This window comes from Lycium barbarum, chromosome 9, assembly GCF_019175385.1.
Source record: "Lycium barbarum isolate Lr01 chromosome 9, ASM1917538v2, whole genome shotgun sequence".
In the NCBI taxonomy this organism is placed as follows: Eukaryota; Viridiplantae; Streptophyta; class Magnoliopsida; order Solanales; family Solanaceae; genus Lycium; species Lycium barbarum.
In genome coordinates, this window is record NC_083345.1 from 6,693,695 (window position 1) to 6,714,098 (window position 20,404).

At 35.2% G+C, this 20,404-nt stretch overlaps 1 long non-coding RNA gene across 2 annotated transcripts; it reads right to left on the reverse strand.

Annotated features, from left to right (window-relative positions):
• Positions 1–4,754: 4,754 nt before the first annotated feature.
• Positions 4,755–20,404, reverse strand: LOC132609060 (uncharacterized). Of its 2 annotated transcripts, none has more exons than XR_009570660.1 (3): positions 19,966–20,404; positions 8,103–11,336; positions 4,755–6,293 (listed from the first exon to the last, which is right to left on the reverse strand). It is a non-coding gene; the product is annotated as an uncharacterized LOC132609060 (long non-coding RNA). The 2 variants fall into 2 exon arrangements; XR_009570659.1 differs by having other exon boundaries at positions 4,755–6,262; positions 19,966–20,403.

A 20,404-nucleotide genomic window follows, 5' to 3' on the forward strand; every position in this document is an offset into this window, starting at 1 on the left:
TTTTTTGTTGAGTAGGACATGGCTTTAACTCTAATATATTCAGCAAAAAAATGATTGCAAGTGAGAAAAATAATTAGAAACCATTGACTAATTGGTGCAAATAACAGTATTATTATGGAGATTACATGAACCGTCTTCCGACATGTTTTTTTTTCCCGTTGTCTTCCAACATGTCTTTGAGTCTTCAAATTAAAGATTTGGCTCTTTTGGAGCTTCTAGGGATGTAAGAATTAATATATTATAAGAGATATTTTCCGGAATGGATCTTACTAACAAAATGTTTGATATTTTTTGGTTAAAGGGATAATATTATTAATAGCTAAACATCTAATTAGAATCTCGGTGGATACAGTTTGTTCCTTTGCTTTTCTGTACTTTAATACAAGATTTTTGTTTGCACTATAATTTAATCTCGTAATATACGTCTAACTCACACATCAAGTGATGCACTTTTAACCTTGGATCAAAGCCCTCTAGCAAGATCTCACTAAAATTGCATCCATGAAACTAGTTGTGAACTTGTGATTATATATAAAACTAGTTGTGATTATATATAAATTTATGTTTTTGATTAAAGAATTTGAGCGCTAACATATAGAAGAAAGCTTTTAGCAATGAGAATGAACTTTGAATAATTAGTATTGAACATGATGCTAGTATTGTTGGATAGGAGAATTAATAAATTTATTTGCATTTGACCCATCTATTACCTTGGTTTTAAGTAAAACAAGGAGAAAATTTGTACTTAAGCCCCTGAATCTTTAAAGGTTGGAATAAAATAAGCCCTCCACTTATTGAATATGACCAATAGCCCCTTAAATAGTATATTCCAATGAACTTTAAAAATTTAATACAAAAAAGTATTACCACATCTTTCTCTTTTCATTTATTTTCCTTTTTGGATGGGGAATGTTGACTGTGATAATGTGATCGAAAATTCTACAAATACAAACATGCCAATTATAGATTGAGGCATCACAATTTCAATTTCTCTAAGGGCTAAAAATTATATACTCCTACTAACTATTGTGCCTGGACTGGATGCAGGGTCTTTAATGATGTACAACACCTATTTAATCAATTTTCTGACCATGATGTTCTAAATGTAAGGAAATAGTTTAACCATTTCTAATATTTTAACGACACAAAAAAATGTAACACCTTAGTTCTGAAAATTTGTTTTCTCCAAGCTTCTTCTTGGCAAGAATTCATAGACTAAAAGTTTGTTAAGTATCATTATTCATTACTAGAAATAATGATCTTATACAGAAGAAAAAAGAAAGATACTAATATTTTTTTCCTCGTACTAAAGTTCTAAAGCTAATTGACAAAAATTTCTCAAGGAGGTTATTAATCTCTTTTAAGAAGATTGGGGGTGGTACTCAAAAGTTAAGCGGCTAAGTGAGATTTATTTTAAAATAAATTCCCTACTCTTAATGGCGAATAAGATTTTTCTGAAAACCGTGGATTTAATTCAAATATGAATCACATTTATTTAAACAAAAATATGGTTGAGACGTGTAGGCAAAACCCACAAAAACATAATTAAAAAAAGAAAGGAAAGAGGGGAGAATGACAATTTCCAAGGTTGTTAGCTCTATCCCTTGTGACAAAACTCGTGGAAAATGACAATTCCTTTAAAAGAACTTGTAACAGACACTCATGATACTTCCATGGTTGTTCTATAATTAGATATTTAATCAAACGAGACGCTAAAAAAAAACATTTAATTTAAACAATAAGGTCTATTGGTCACACTATTTTGGCCGCAATGACCCAGATGGGGTAAATTCATATGATTATTTAGGTCAAATTTAATAATTTATGCTTACTTAATGTCATTTCTATCTTTTCTTCTCAAAGTTCATGTTAATTTAAAATTGTACAATAGAGGTTGTCGTGATTTTTATATAAGTGTGGCCAAATTTGGGTCATATTGATGTGGCCATTTACCAACTCTCTAATTTAAAATGGTTCACACTAGCTCTCTCAAGAAATATTTTTCATATAAAAGTAATCTTATAAATGTCACATGCTTCTCTAACGGAAGGCAGTATAAATTTTTGGGGTGTAATGAGAGGAAAATTCTCTCTCGAAACTCCATTTTCACAGGTTCATCTTCGTTTGTTGTCATTTAGTTTTTCGAAAAATTAATATTGATTATAGCATAGACATTTTGAAAACTTTTCTAACAAAATCTAAAGAAGTTTGTCATACATCGACAACAGGACAAGTGTAAAGTAGCATTGCATGTGAAAATCATATCCATTTCGTTTTCATAAAAGAGCTACTTTGATAAGGTTAAATCACTTAAAAACACCTAGGAAAAGTACAAGTAGGCCTTAGTGTTAATGTTACTCTTTAAATCGACATGAAAATCCTTAGGATTATTTTTATGGTAAGAAGTCAAGTTTAGGCCCCTAGAGAGGGGACCTGTAGCACTAAAGGAAGGATTGATGGCTATTTGACAAAATTGAAAACTCCAGCCCAAGTGGTCAATGCTAATCCAAAATTATGGGGCCAAATGTGGGGCCTAGATGAATCCACAGTTGTTTAAGGCTTCTGGCCCAATACCGATAATTTCAATAATATACAATCCAACATAAAATATTATATTCATGAAGTCATATTTTTAATTTACATCCGCACAACTAACTTTTTTTTTTGGTAACAATGTTTATACACACAATATACAATATTATACAACATTATACACTTACTGTAGATAATGAATTAACCTTGTATAAAAGTGTATAATCATGTATAAAAGGGCCATTTCGGAAAATATTACAAATATGAGCCGAGTAAATATTTTCTCCAAATAGATATAGAGTGTTATTTTTCCTAATTTCATTAATTTCAAGCAATATGTTGAGATTTGGCCTTTCCATCTTGTTCAAATATTGTTTTTACATACATATATTTAATTGGTATGCCACCAAGCAGTGGTGGTGATAGATGTTAGTGATTTTGGGTGGTGGTGGTGGACGAAGGGTTGGTGGTGTAAGTTGGCATGTCATGTGGTTAAAATAGACGGGATTAACGGAGTACGGGCAAGTTTGAGCCACTTTTATGACATTGGAGTCATATATGGACTGATAATATAACATAAGGTAATTTCTTTTTCTTTTTTAATAGTAGATAGACAAATATGACCATTTTTCCTACAATAAATACATACACATGTCTTTACATATATTGTTATCACTATACTATAGTTAATAAATACAATTTCTCACCTTAATTTATCACCAACCATGATACTTTAATATTATTTGGTGAAAACACTGAATGCGGATCAATTTTTACCAATTTGATACTTCCATCCTATTCTGGTTTACTATTTGCATATATTTATAGTGCATGCACGCCACCAAAGCACCAAGTAGCATGGCAGAGTCAGTGAGATCCTTCACTTTTAACGAAAATACTTATAGATGAGTTCTAAGAATGGAGAAACTTTTCATAAAAAAAGTTGCCTCTATTTAATAGATCATAAATTGTTGATTCTGAATTAGTCGAACTAGAAAATTCTGGATACTAAATGCATAAAGTACAAATGAGAAAAGAAGAAGTTATATTGAATGTCTGCGCGTCTATACCCATTCCATTCTTTGTCTAAAGTATGTACTTGTGTCTATATCCATTTCTTTCTTTGTAATATCAAACTTTATTTTATATGATACTATTATTATTTAGAGAATTAAATAATTCTTTCTTCGATTATGATCTTTTCTCAAACATTTTAAAATATTTTAACAATATAGACTTATAAACATATGAAATTTATTTCATAAATAAAATGAAATCACTGTCAGGTCTACATTGAAAATTGAATGTTATAATTTTCATATTAAATTCTTCTTTTCCGATACAGAGCAAGTATATTACTATTTTATCTTTGAAGTAAAAAAAAAAAAAAAAAATCTTCTTTCCTTTCTCTTGCTTATATTTTTTTTTTCGGCGGGGGGGGGGGGGGGGGTTGAGGGGGGTTGGGTGGTCTTTTCAAGATTTATCAATCCATAGAGACAAGAGGAGAGTTGAGCCATGAAATTCATATTGTAGAAAAGGTCCAAAAAAATTGAAGGTTCTTTTCGTCATAAACGCCTTTGATGAGGCATGCCCTTGTTTTTTGGGACAGCCTCACTACCGGGTTATTTTCACGAATGATCACTTAATTTTTATTTTATTAAACTAATATCACTAAATTATATTTTATAACGAAAAAATTATTTAAATTTATCTAAGTATCATGAAAAGTTACTAAAAAATAACTCAATTTTATCTAAGTACACAAAAAGTCATTAGAAGGAGAAAAGAAAAGATAAAGACTTATATGATATTCAGACAAAGTTGAATGAGTTTTTCATTACAATAAAATTGTTCGTGACTTGTTAGACAAAGTTGAATGATTCTTTTATTATAAAAAATAGTTCAGTGACTTCTGTAATACTTTGGCAAACTTAAATTATTTTTATCTTATTAAAAATAGTTAAATGACTTTAATGCAGTAAAATAAAGTTGAGTGACCACTAGTAAAATTAACCCAGTTAGAAGTTATACTATCTCCACATACACCTTTAGGATCAAAACTATATACTTTTCAGAAAAAGTTATATTTATACTAGTTATCCATATTGTCATTGTCATAAAGAAAGTAAAGAATGAACTGTTATTCCACATTTATGAACTTGGTAAGATCATCTGAAATATGCTCACATCAAGCCAATTCACTAGAGATTGGCCCCCATTTTGTAGTTGTACAGCTGTTATCTGTCATTCAAAACCATTGAATGCTATAATTGGACAATTCCATTGTGGTGTCATTGTCATAAAGAAAGTAAAGAATGAACTGTTATTCCACATTTATGAACTTGGTAAGATCATCTGAAATATGCTCACATCAAGCCAATTCACTAGAGATTGGCCCCCATTTTGTAGTTGTACAGCTGTTATCTGTCATTCAAAACCATTGAATGCTATAATTGGACAATTCCATTGTGGTACAATTCTGAAGAAATAGTAAGATATGAGTAAGAGTTCACTTCCCATGTACTATCATCTTTTTTTTTTTTTTTTTTTTGTTTTCCACTTGATATTTGGTACCTGCATTGGGCCCCGAAAAATCCAAGTTCACACTGGAAAGTCCCACATTGCGGGTAAAAGCACTTCCTAACAAAGGCGACTTCATACCCAGGAATGCTCGAACCTGAGACGTCTAATTTCACATCCCATGTACTATATCACTTATTACAAGAATGTAGTTCCAACAACTTTGATCAGCAATTCCAACAATGTCAATTTTCACATTAAAATGTTAACAGCAACATAAGATACAGCTTATACATGGAAATTTTCCCGTCAAGAGCAGTAAACAATTCGATCTCTTTATTGCTTGTCAAAATGATCAATTAAATTAGTTAGGTTCTATTCCTGTCCCTTCACATCCGCTAAAATCAGAACTATACATAGAAGTTTAGCATGACCCTTACAAATAGATAGCCACAGTTCCTCCGGTAACCACCCATTTCCAGTTGATGCCATTGCTCCTCTCTGACCTTGGGTATCGATATTCTCACATTTATCTTCTTCACCAGAAACTCGCTCCAAAGTACCTTCATCAGATGATATTTTGTAGTACTCGTGCCATAACACCCCTGTAGCAATACTCAATTCTGAATCAGTAGAATCTCGATATTGTTTTGGAAGGTTTATTGCATGGGTTCTTGACATCTCTATATGAAACCATAACTTCAAAAATTAAGAACTCGAGAATTCACACTATTAAGAACAGTAGGAAAAATTCCCGTGCACCAAATTCTGGTTATCTGGTAGGAACACTAATCGTGCATCAAATTCTGGTCCGACTCTTCACTTTTTCACATTCCAAAAAGTGAATGTCACGTGATGGATCGACCAGACCAGATCTAATACACATTTCTGAACGGTGGCTGCAAACTACAGCCCCAGTTCTGCCGATTAACTATCCATCTCCAGTTGTTGATGCCACCACCTCCTCTCTAACATATAAATCGATAGTCTCACGTTTATCTTCTTCACCAGAAACTCGCTCCAAAGTACCAGCACTTTCATCAGATGATATTTTTTAGTGCTTCGTGCCATCATTGCACACCTCGAATCCGCTGCCTCTGAATGCTTCGCCGTCTGACATGCTCTGAAGCCGCTGTGCAACTTGCTGAAAGTTCCCCACATCCCGCTGTGCAAGATCCAGTTAAATTTGATCAACTTCATAACAGACATCCTTGGAACAAAAACATAGTTCACTTTAGACTCTGGAAGATAAGAAAAAAATTAATTAAATCTAGGATAGAGATAAGCTTTTTGTGAAAAACAAAATCACATAGCAAAACCGATGAATATGGTCTGCCAAATATAAGATGAAATAATCAACAGAATTTTTGTGACACTCAGTAAAAATTTGGTATCTGAGTCGTGAAAAATTCCAAATCTGATTAAAAAGTGATGTGGATCAGTAAAGTACCAAACGTGTTGCACCAATTAAAAGGTTCATGAAGCTCGCCATGATCGCTCACCCTCCCCGAAACATCAAAGTAATACAGTAATTTAAAGCCACATATGATAAACAGCAAAAGGTTTCCCTCAGAGGAAGAAGGCACATACCATCATAAATCAAACTCAAAACAAGTAAATAATGTCGTGGACCAAATTGTCAGTTATCATAAATTTCCAAATCGATTTAATTCCAATAGAATCATTCACTGCATTTAACACAAATAAAAGCAAGGTGATACCTCAGCTACAGACACAAATATGCATTAGATAAATCTTTATCGATAAAAACATATTAGGGAACTTTCTGGACAATCAATGCACTCACTTTCCTCACAACGCTCACAAGCATTGGACTATTATTTCACACTTATTAAGTTGGATTATCTCTAGTGAATTGGCTTGATGTGAGCACATCCCAGATGATCTTATATGCAAAAGTACCAAATTAATAACTATTAGTAATATTTGGAGCAAGATAGCAGAGATATAACAAGTAAAGGAAAGCTGAAAGCAGGTGTCAAAACAAAAAATTCATCTGATGAAGCCACTGATTCTTTGGAAAGAGTCTCTGGTGAAAAAGAGAAAGGTAAGACTACGGATGTTTAGGGACAGAGGGAAGGCAGGGGAATTACTGGAAATGGGTTATTACTGAAGGACATGTACTGGTAAGAAAAGCATTCTTGCATGGAGTAACAAGTGTTTCTTGATCCAGCACCTGAGCTATATATTTTTTTTTTTGAGAAAAAACCTGAGCTATATTTATAGAACAGTGAGAGTGAAGTGTGCATGCACCTGGAAAAAATGTTGATGCAAGTGGCAGAGTTGTAACAGATGAAAAGGCAAGTGGCACTCCTCATTGTTTGAAGCACACACTTCTCTAAAGCAAATGGCTTCACCATGAAGCGGTAACCCCACGTTCGTTCGCTTCATTGTTTTAATCGACAAAGCAATAGCTTTACTGGTTGAGCACTTATCTTATAATATCCGTCAAGGTGTTAAGTTTTGAAACTAGCAAAAATGCAGGACATCTCCTGGAAATGAGCATTGCGTCCAAGAAATAATTAAAAAACTAAAGAAAAACACAAGTGGCACTCCTCGCAAAAGTTCCGTGCAAAGATCTTGCAAAGATCATGAGGATCGTGCTTTACAGTATACAATAAAAAGTTCTGAAAGCCAAAATTGAATCTCCTGGAAAATGACCATTGCATCCAAGAAATGATCAAACACTAAAATGATAACCAACATGAAGGCAAAGCACCTATAGTGTTCAATTTACTAGCTAAACATTATATGCAAATACTTTAACAATGTTCTAGACCTGCATCCTCTATAGATACCCTATCACCTGAACCTGGAGAAAGGCTAAAAGAAGGAAAGGGGACGGGGATTAAATAAGGAGCCAAATATGTTAACACACACAAACGTGCAGTTAAATGCTTTACAATAGAAACTTTCCATATAACTAAAAACTGTTTGTATACAAGGATTTTAAAATTTAGAGTAACATATATCTAAGCAAAATTCCACCTGATACATAAAAGGAAATTATAATAAACGTAACACAATACCAGTTGCATGTACCATATCTTCACTATTTGGAATTATTTCATCTGACGAAGCCCCTGATTCTTTGGAGCGAGTCTCTGGTGAAAAAGAGATAGGTTAGACTACAGATGTTCAGGGAAGAGGGAAGGCAGTGGAATCACTGGAAACGGTTTGTTACTGAAGGAATAATAAGTGTCGCTTGGATCCAGAATATCCAGCACCTCAACGATATTTATGGAAATGCTGATGCAAGTGGCAGAGTTGTAACAGATGAAAACACAAGTGGCACTCCTCATGGAATTTCCGTGCAAAGAACATGAGGATCGTGCTTTGAAGTAATACAAAAAGATGTCCTGATCTGCAGAATAAAGCCAAATTCTAATCTCCTGGAAAATGACCAATGCATCCAAGAAACAATAAAAAACTAAAGCCAACAGTATAGTCCCCAAGACTCTGATTTTACCACGCAATGTTTTTCCAATGAAAATGATAACCAACGTGAAGGCAAAGCACCTATAGTGTTCACTTTACTAGCTAAACATGTTGATATAAGGGACGGCACTAAGTTGCTCGGACTCGGGCACGGGTGTCTGATACGGGCGCGGATCTAGATGTCAGATCCTTAATGATCTAAATTTTAAGATTTGGGGGTATGGATCGAGGGACGGATATGGGTACGGGGATTTGGCTAAAACAAATCAAATATCTAAAAATACAGTTACATGTCTAAGATATTATGAGGAAAACTTACAAGGTATTCCGAGGAGAAAATATTGATCAAGAGGAGAATCCTAGAAGAAGATATAAGGAAAAAGATTGACATAGCAATTTTTATATACAGGATATTCCATTTTCTTTAATTTCACCTTAGTTTTTTTTTTTTTCCTTTTTCGGAAAAGGTAACACTTATCTTAGATTTTGTTTTGATGACAGAAATCATTGTATTTGTCTCAAATTTCTGCGTCTATTTTGGTCAAAGTACCCAAAATCGGTTGACCATATCCGGTATGGATCCCACACCCACACTCACACCCATGTCGTGTCGACATAGGTGCAGCACGGAAAGTGAAGAGTCCGAGCAACTTAGATGCACACTCTTCCCATTACACGTTTATATAGAGTTGATCCAACGGGATGATATGCATGTGCAGATGCTTGAATACAAACCAATCAGAAAAAAGGGTGAAGCATGCAGTTGCCACATTTGCAATCAAAACTGCAGCCATCTGGTTGTCAAAACATCACGAAATTATCACTTCACTACTTCTATATAATCTTGGTAGATTTACCGTATCTACTTTTGTAACCGCAAGAAACAAAATAAGAGAGAGGTCCAGAAATCCATAATGAAATCAGCTTAGGATTCTCCATTTGCTTTTGTAGTAAAATTCATTGAATGCACCAACCTTGCACGCACCAAGTTTCTGATAAATCCAAGGCATCAAGCTCAAGGTTATTAAATAAGACAATATTGAAAACCTTCTATTTCTGCTGTTCTGCAAAATATCTTTTCGACCCTTGAAGAACTTCTTTCGTCTCCAGAAACCCCTTTATTTCTGCATAACTTTCTGGACAATCAATGCACTCAATTTCCTCACAAGTACTGTTACCAGAGAAGCCACTGATCCTTTGCAGCGAGTCTCTGGTGAAGAAGAGAAAGGTTAGACTATGGATGTTCAGGGACAGACGGAAGGCAATCATATAACTGAAGGAAATATACTGGTTGGAGTAATAAGTGTTGCTTGGATCCAGCACCTCAACGAACGATATTTATACAACAGTGAAAGTGAAGTGTGCATGTATCTGGAAGAAATGCTGATGCAAGTGGCAGAGTTGTAACGCATGAAAAGGCAAGTGGCACTCCTCACCAAAGTTTGGTGCATGCAAAGATCACGAGGATCATGCGTCCTGATCTGCAGAATAACACAATACCGGTTGCATATACCATATCTTCACTAGTTGGAATTACTGTTCAAGGATACCTATTAATTGTTGAAAATGGAGAACATCACGGTGTTGACAACAATGATGATTCTTCATAGTTCCTCCATGATCGTGAGAAAACAGAAAAGGAAGAAAGGAAGAAGGCTATACATTCAACAAAAGGGAAAGCTAATTCAAAAGGGATTTTGGCACCCGGTGTTCAAATGTTTCGTCCAAACAAACCATCTGGCACACTACCAGCTGTTCGATCAACATGTGCTGGCACTAATATCAGCCTTTCGATGGAAATGAAGGAAGATGATGGCATGTGATCAGCACAAGACAATTAGTTAGTTTGTTAGATCTTTAGCCAATACAAAATAGACATGTGTACAAGAAATATTCTTTTATTCTCAGCTAGATTGTTATATATAGCTGTGCATACAAAGGGAATAAACACACAGAAAATTATTTCAATCTGATCTCCTTCATTTCAGTCTTTAACTTTGGCGAATCTTCACACGGACAAGAATTCTGAAGAAATTTTTTTATGCAGTAGAAAATGATCCACATCCTCTCGATCCCTGACTTTGGAACATGTAACACTAATTAACTACAATGCATTGTCTTCTTTTTAAACGGTGAGTTGTTAAGACACGCATCATTAAAGAAAATCTTGTGTGTGGTCTATTTCTATAGTAACATTCAAATGGACCTTGATTCACCTCTTTCAATAAAATGATAGTAATATGACTTCACATAGAAACATTTTGAAGATGATCCTGTCAATGATAACTTATTGACTTACGCAAACTGAGCAAAACAAATATTGTGTAGGAACCTTTACACACAATTAAGCTGCCAATCTTGTATGCATCAGATAAATCTTTATCGGCAAAAACATATTAGGAAACTCTCTGGACAATCAATGCACTCAATTTCCTCAGAATTTTCACAAGCTCTGGTAGCAGAGATATACCAAGTAAAGGAAAGCTGATAGCAGATGTTAAAAAAAACAAAAAAAAAATCTGATGATGACACAGATTTTTTGGGGCGAGTCTCTGGTAAAGAGAGAAGGTTAGACTATGGATGTTCAGGGACAGAGGGAAGGAGACATACTGATAAGAAAAGAGTTCTTGCTTGGATCCAGCACCTGAATGATATTTATAGAACAGCGAAAATGAAGTGTGCATGCATCTGGAAGAAATGCTGATGCTTTGGCAGAGTTGTAACGGACGAAAAGGAAAGTGGCACTCCTCACGAAAGTTCCGTGCATGCAAAGATCACGAGGATCGTGCTTTGAAGTATACAAAAAACGTCCTGATCTGCAGCTCCTGGGAAATGACCATTGCATCCAAGGAATAATCAAAAACTAAAGCCAAAGGTATAATTCCCAAAACTCTGGTTTTACCACGCAATGTTTTTCCAACGAAAATGATAACCAACATGAAGGCAAAGCATCTATAGTGTTCAATTTACTAGCTAAACATTAGGAGATTAAGGGAACGCACAGGGCAGGCCCGCTTGGCGCACGACCAATGCACGCTACCCTGCACGGCCATGTGTATACTTGGAAAACCATTTTCGTAATTTTCAGGATCTCGAATTACTACGGGAGAGGTAAATAGTGGTTCATGCATTGAACATAGTCGTTTCTGTTCCACTACCCCTCTATTTAAGTCAGCGGTAATCTTTGGAAGATTCACATCAAATGGTCATTTATATCAATTTGCCTTTCATTCTTTCTTACCTTGAAATTGAACACTAAGAGGATGCTAAATGTTCTGCTGCTCCTCAAATAAGGCCTGCTTTCAAGCTGTCATTGGCACTATTGACCTTTGTTAGCCTTCATCTAACGCATTCCTTCACGCCTATAAATACGAGCTCTCTCTTTCTCTTTAATAATTCACTCTAATTATTTAACACTAGAAATTACTTTCTCCATCTTATTATCACACCGTTTTTCAAATGGTTGCGTAAAGAAGAAAAGTAGTATCTCTGTCTCTATATTCTCTTGGTTCTTGATAGATTCATCTTTTCTCTATTCCAGTTGACCAATCAATAGTTGCAAGAAAACAGTAACCAGAATTAGTCTTTCAAAATTTATGTAATTAATTTTTGTTATAATCTGTCTCAAACTTTTGACTATTAAGATTTTGATAATCTGGTTTTTGATTGAATTATATATTCTACTGTTTTTCAAAATTTATGTAATTAATTTTTGTTTATATTCTGTCTCAAACTTTTGACTATTAAGATTTTGATACCAATAGTTACAAGAAAACAGTAACCAGACTTAGTCTTTGCCTTATTGAGAAATGGGAAAAAAAGATCAGATCAACGAACACAAAGACAAAGAAAGAGGTCAAGCTGTTCTTCAATTTCTCAGAAAACAAGCCCCTCTCACTTCTCACTGTTAAACAGGTACCCAATTTTTGTTCATGAATAAGTATTCATAGACAAGTGAAAATAAAGTGTGCTAATGCAAGTGGCAGAGTTGTAACAGGCGAAAAAGGCAAGTGGCACTCCTCACGAAAGTTCCGTGCATGCAAAGATCACGAGGATGGTGCTTTAAAGTATACAAGAAAACGTTATGACCTGCAGAATAAGGCCAAAATATAATCTCCCGGAAACGACCATTGCATCCAAGAAATAATCAAAAAAAAAAAAAAAGGCAAACTCGCAAAAGTTCCGTGCGAAGAACGTGCAAAGATCACGAGGATCGGTCTTTGAAGTACACAAGAAAACGTCCTGATCTGCATAATAAATCCAAAATCTAATCTCCTGGAAATGACCATTGCGTTCAAGAAATAATCAAAAACTAAAGACAAAGGAAAGTGGCACCGAGCCATTATGGTTGTCTATCGCCGCATTCGTTTCATCGGTTTTTTCTCTTAAAAAGTGTAAGAAAAGGAAAAATAAAGAAACTAAAAAAGACCATTCTTTAAAGTTCAATCCCCCGCCCCCCAAGCGACGCACTGTTGTAGAGAGATAACGACGACTTTTACAGCACCATCCCTAACCACCTCGAGGAAGTAAAGGGGTCATTGAGACAAAACCCATTAAAACCCACACACAAATCGTGCAAAGATCACGAGGATCATACTTTAAAGTATACAAGAAAATGTTCTGATCTGCAGAAGAAAGCCAAAATCTAATCTCCTGGAAATGACCATTGTGTACAAGCAAATCTATCTAAGGAAGCAGAATAAGCAAATTCCTAAATATCTCTATCTATGATTGTGCTATCTACGACAATGTGTCTATGTACATTGTAACAGTACCCAATTTTTGTTCATGAATACATATTTATAGACCAGCGAAAAGGAAGTGTGCTAATGCAAGTGGCAGAGTTGTAAGGGGTGAAAAGTTAGTGGCACTCCTCACGGAAGTTCCGTGCATGCAAAGATCACGAGGATCGTGATTTGGAGTATACACAAAAAACGACGTAGAGTAAATCCAAAGTCTAATCTCCTGGAAAGTGACCATTGCATCAAGAAATAATCAAAAACTAAATATAAAGGCAAATGACACTCCTCGCGAAAGTTCCGTGCGAAGATCGTGCAAAGATCACGAGGATCGTGCTTTAAAGTATACAAGAAAACGTGTTGGAAGAAGATATCAGAAAAGATATGGTGGTCGGAAGAAGATATCAGAAAAGATCTTTCAAAGAGCTACACTGGAGACAAAAAAGGAAGTGAAGAAAAGACCTTCCAAACAGAATTTTAGTACCAGAACATGTCATGAATGATGAGGCGATACCGGAGCAGCAAGCCAAAATCATCGGCGAGTGAAACTGGAGATGGCTCTTGCTGGAAATCTCCTTTTGTCTCTTGTTATGGTGCTGGTGAGATAAACTGGTCACTCCTTAGGGTGACCCAAATAGCCGAGACCTCCTCTCAGGGTGCCAAAAGGTTCTGAACAACAATTTTGAACCCTAGTGGCTCTGATATCATGTAAAAATACAGAGACAATGGAGCAATCTCAGTTCACATATTATTCCAAGACTGAGAGTTATTTATATGTGTACAAGCAAATCTATCTAAGTAAACAAAATAAGCAAATCCCTAAATATCTCTATCTATGATTGTGCTATCTAAGAAAATGTGTCTATGTACATTGTAACACTACCCAATTTTTGTTCATGAATATGTATTTATAGACCTGTGAAAATGAAGTATGCTAATGCAAGTCGCAGAGTTGTAAGGGATGAAAAGGAAAGTGGCACTCCGCACGAAAGTTCCGTGCATGCAAAGATCACGAGGATCGTGCTTTGAAGTAAACAAAAAAACGTCCTGATCTGCAGAACAAAGCCAAAACCTAACCTCCTGTGAAATGACCATTGCATCCAAGAAATAATCAAAAACTAAATCCAAAGGCATAATTCCCAAAACTCTGATTTTACCATGCAATGTTTTTCCAACGAAAATGATAACCAACATGAAGGCAAAGTGCCTATAGTTTTCAATTTAGTAGCTAAACATTAGGAGATCAAGGGAACGCACAGGGCAGGCCCCCGCGGCGCACGACCAATGCACGCTGCCGTGCACGTCCACCTGTATTCTCGTAAAACCATTTTTGTGTAATTTTCAGGATCTTGAATTACTAAGGGAGACGTAAATAATGGTTAATGCATTGAACTGAGTCGTTTTTGTTCCACTACCCATCTATTTATATCAGGGGTAATCTTTGGAAGATTCTCATCAAATGGTCATTTATATCAATTTGCCTTTCATTCTTTCTTACCTTGAAATTGGACACTGAAAGGATGCAAAATTTGCTACAGCTCCTCAAATAAGGCCTTGCTTTCAAGCCGTCATTGGCACTGTTGACCTTTGGTAGCCTTATTTAACAGCTTTCATCACGCATATAGATACGGGCTCTCTTTTTCTCTTTAATATTTCACTCTACTTATTTAACACTAGAAATTGCTTTCTCCATCTTATTGTCATACTGTTTTTCAAATGGTTGCGTAAAGAAGAAAAGTAGTATCTCTGTCTCTATATTCTCTTGTTTCTTGATAGATTCATCTTTTCTCTATTTCAGTTGACCAACCAATAGTTACAAGAAAACAGTAACAAGAATTAGTCTTTCAAAATTTATGTAATTGCTTATAATCTGTCTCAAACTTTTGACTATTGAGATTTTGATAATCTGGTTTTTGATTGAATTATATATTATATTGTTTTTCAAAATTTATGTAATTAATTTTTATTTGACTACTGAGATTTTGATAATCTGGTTTTTGATTGAATTATATATTATTTTGTTTTTCAAATTTATGCAATTAATTTTTGTTTATAATCTGTCTCAAACTTTTGACTACTAAGATTTTGATACCAATAGTTACAAGAAAACAGCAACCAGAATTAGTCTTTGTCTTATTGAGAAATGGGAAAAAAGATCAGATCAACTAACACAAAGACAAAGAAAGAGGTCAAGCTGTTCTTCAACTTCTCAGAAAACAAGCCCCTCTCACTGTTAAACAGGTACCCAATTTTGTTCATGAATATGCATTCATGGACCAGTGAAAATAAAGTGTGCTAACGCAAGTGGCAGAGTTGTAACGGGCGAAAAAGGCAAGTGGCACTCCTCACGAAAGTTCCGTGCATTCAAAGATCACGAGGATGGTACTTTAAAGTATACAAGAAAATGTTATGATCTGCAGAACAAGGCCAAAATCTAATCTCCCCGAAATGACCATTGTGTCCAAGAAATAATCAAAAACAAAATACAAAGGCAAACTCGCAAAGGTTCTGTGCGAAGAACGTGCAAAGATCACAAGGATCGGTCTTTGAAGTACACAAGAAAATGTCCTGATCTGCATAATAAATCCAAAATCTAATCTCCTGGAAATGACCATTGCGTCCAAGAAATACTCATAAACTAAAGACAAAGGCAAGTGGCACCGAGCCATTATGGTTGTCTATCGTCGCATTCGTTTCATCGGTTTTTTCTCTTAAAAAGTGTAAGAAAAGGAAAAATAAAGAAACTAAAAATACCATTCTTCAAAGTTCAGCCCCCCGCCCCTAAGCGATGCACTGTTGTAGAGAGATTACTATGACTTTGACAGCACCATTACCCTAACCGCCTCGGGGAAGTAAAGGGGTCATTGAGACAAAACCCATTAAAACACACACACAAATCGTGCAAAGATCACGAGGATCGTACTTTAAAGTATACAAGAAAACGTTCTGACCTACAGAATAAAGCCAAAATCTAATCTCCTGGAAATGACCATTGTGTACAAGCAAATCTATCTAAGGAAGCAAAACAAGAAAATACCTAAATATCTCTATCTATGATTGTGCTATCTACGGCAATGTGTCTATGTACATTGTAACGGTACCCAATTTTTGTTCATGAATATGTATTTATAGACCAGCGAAAACGAAGTGTGTTAATGCAAGTGGCAGAGTTGTAATGGGTGAAAAGGCAAGTGGCACTCCTCACGAAAGTTATGTGCATTAAGATCACGAGGATGGTGCTTTGAAGTATACAAAATAAACGTCCTGACATGCAGAATAAATCCAAAATCTAATCTCCCGAAAATGACCATTGCATCCAAGAAATAAAAAAACAAACTAAAGACAAAGGCAAATGGAACTCCTCACGAAAGTTCCGTGCGAAGATCGTGCAAAGATCACGAGGATATTGCTTCAAAGTATACAAGAAAATGTTCTGAACAGAATAAAGCCAAAATCTGATCTCCTGGAAATGACCATTGCATCCAAGAATTAATAAAAAAACACAAGACAAATGCAAGTGGCACTCGTCGCAAAAAGTTCCGTGTGAAGATCACGAGGTTGGTACTGTAATGTATACAAGAAAATGTTCTGATTTGCAGCACTCTCCATGACGGGATATGGATTAGCCATCATAGATATGAAGACCGTCAACTTGATCCGAAGTGCTTTAAATACTTTAGAAGATCAATGAAAGAAGCATGGAAGGTCTACAACATACTAAAGTGGAAATTTAAGCAAGAGGTGGCTACATTTTAAATAGGTAATTGGTTAGGCAAATCAATTTTCTTGTTTCCCTTGTTTTAAGCTCAAGGGTGTTATTGTAACTAGATTAGCTTAGTTTATCTACTATTACAAATAGTAGAAACTAAGGTTTAGTTCATTAGATAGTTTTTGGATGAATGTTGAAGTTGAGGCTCCTTTGTGAGTTTGGGGAGGAATCCTCTTATATCTTCAATTGAACCCTCTTAATTACTTGGGTATGTATTCCCTTGTATGAGTTCAATTCCCTTCTCCCTTGAATTATAACCATTTACGGAATGCTTAGTTTTGTCTTCATTTAATTGACACACCCGCGTGGCGTCGTCCAATGCACGCTCTTCCCATTACACATTTATATAGAGTTGATGATCCAATGGGAGATATGCATGACACTCGTCAAAACACGAAAAAGGATGCAGATGTTTGAATACAAACAAATCAGAAAAAAATGGGTGAAGCATGTAGTTGCCATATTTGCAAACAAAACTACAGCCATCAGCTTGTCAAAACATCACCAAATTATCACTTCATTACTTCTACGTAATCTTGGTAGATTTACGGTATCTACTTTTCTATTCGCATGAAACAAAATAAGAGAGAGGTCCAGAAATCCATAAAGAAATCGGCTTAGGATTCTCCATTTACTTTTCTAGTAAAATTCATCGAATGCACCAAACTTGCACGCATCAAGTTTTCCGATAAATCCAAGGCATCAAGCTCGCGGTTATTAAATAAGACAATATTGAAAGCCTTCCATTTCTGCAAAATATCTTTCGACTCTTGAAGAACTTCTTTCGTCTCCAAAAACCTCTTTTATTTGAATGTGTCAACAGGTTGTTGTAGGTTGTGTTGATTAAAAAAAAAATAAGTGACCAAGAATTTCAGATATCTTAAGCTGATGAGTGATGACAACATAATAACTACTCTGCTATATTTCTAACAGTCTACTCTATTGTACTTCTAATTCTATGTTAGTATGCATAATCTTGTATGAAGCTTTTATCAATTCCTAAAGGAACTAGAAAGATGGAGGAAAGCTAAAAGTGTGAATTCTTACCATTATGGACATGACATGCAAAAAAGCTTTTCTCAAAACAAAGAAAAAAAGAACAGAAAAAGAAATTTAATGCTCCATGTTAAGTGACATTGTGAGAATGGATGTGGAAATAAAGAAACTAAAATGACTTGAATGCCATAGCCGGCATTTTCCAGGGGCATTTGTTACACAGCTAAGCCCTTTATTTCCAAGCAAAAACAATAAATCACCCCCCAAAACAATAAAATAGTCACAAATACAAACTAAATTTCAGACCCACATAATAAAAGAGCTTAAGTTATATCCACTTGACAGTATAAGGATTTTTTAAACCATCAGTACAATTTAACTATTATAGCGAGCTATCTATCCTTTATTTTTGATTACCAATCAATACTTTTTTTTGAAACTGCTACCAATCAATACTACTAAATTGAGTTAACTGCAATAACTTTTTAACTGACCTGATGGTATAGTTAGTACATACAACTTAAACTCGATAGTAAAGTTGTATACGGTAAAAATCGGATTTATGCTAGACCGGTGAGACCGGGAATTGAGGGAAGAAAGAAACAAGCAAGAGCATGAAGACTTTCTCCCGGACCAAAGGTATCGCACTAGAAGTGGATCAGAAGAAAGCGAAGGAAATCGGTCCGGTTTCTCCATAGCCGAGCTGATCGTAGCCGTTAGTTCGAGTTGATCATGGCAAATAGTCCGGTTGATCGTGGCCGTTAGACCGGGTGATCAGTTACACTATGCCACGCGTCAAAACCGTTCTGCCACATTGTACTGCCAATCGTACGGATGTCAGACCGTACGGCCCAACCTTATCCTTTTAGGGTTTTCTTTATTCAAAAGGGCTTTATGTTGTATAGAAGGCCCATAAGGCAAAACTATAAATAGGAGGCATTTCCCTACTTTCAAGAGTTAGCCTTTCAAGATCAAGAATATTGTAATAGCAAAATATATAAAATATCTCTCTCTCTCTGATATTGGTCCGGATTTGTGTGTTATTTAGCTTTATTTACTCATCCAATATTTATATACTACTTAATACATATATATTTAATATAAATCGTCAACATCGATCCATTTGCTCACGGTAATCACACATACAGACACATATCAATTGCAGCGAATCCGTATACATTTCCTACCAACCAAATAGATTAAAGTTCACCCACATATCCTATGCCTCACTTACAAATTCAATTGATTACCTAAATTCGGGATAAACAAAAGTAACAACTTAATTTTCGTGGCCTTCATTTTTATTAAGAAGTCAATTCGCATATAAGCTACTCCTCCGTCCCATTTTATATGATGGTGTTTGACTGGGCACAAAGTTTGAGAAAGACTTTTGAAACTTGTGGTTTAAAAAACAAATTGTAGAAATTTGTGTGGATAAATTTTTTTTTATTAAGGGTAAAAAGATAAATTTAAAAAAGAATTGTTACTACAAATATAGATAGATGCCATTCTTTTTTGAACGGACTCAAATGAAAGAGTGTCATATAAATTGGGACGGAAAGTACATCTTTTCTGCAAAACAAAATTACACCCAGGGCCGGAAGTGAATCGCAGAATTACACCGGATGTATAAAGTTAAAATTAACTTTTATGCATATATAATATAATAGAATTACATAAGACACAAACATCTAAGACCTAGAGCCTGTTTGGATGGGCTTATGCCTATAAGTTATTTGCAGCTTATAAGTTAAAAATAAATAAATTGAGGTAGTCTAACTTATTTTTAAATAAGTCAAATGGGTCTAATTATTTTTTTGAGCTTATTTTAAGCACAAAATGACTTTAAACTGGCCAGTCAAACACTCAAAAAAAACTGAAAACAGCTTATAAGCAACTTATAAGTCAATCCAAACGGGCTCCTACAATAAGAACCAATCGAAAACATACTTGTTCATAGTAGCATTGTACCCTTCCAGTAACAAAACCGAATCCAGACCCGAATTTCGACCCGAGCCCACCAAATGTGACGACCCGGAATGAGCATTTAAACCGGGAAGAGGGGGCAGATGAACCGGTTCAACTTATACAAAAGTTGAATTCAACATTTTTAATGGCGGGAACAAAGTAATAACAAAACTAAGTTTTTACCTTTTGTTTTTTGGTTTGTCTTTAAGTTTTGGCTGAAGAAGAGAGTGAGATTTTGGGTGTGTTTGGTATGACAGAAAATGTTCTCTATGGAAAATATTTTCTCCGAAAATAATTAATTTTTCTGATGTTTGATACTCAAGTTGGAAAATATCCTTTTAAGTACTCAAAGCAAAACACAATGAGGTTTTCAAATTCGAGTACAACTTCCAGTGGTGGGGATGAGCAAAGGGTGGGGTAT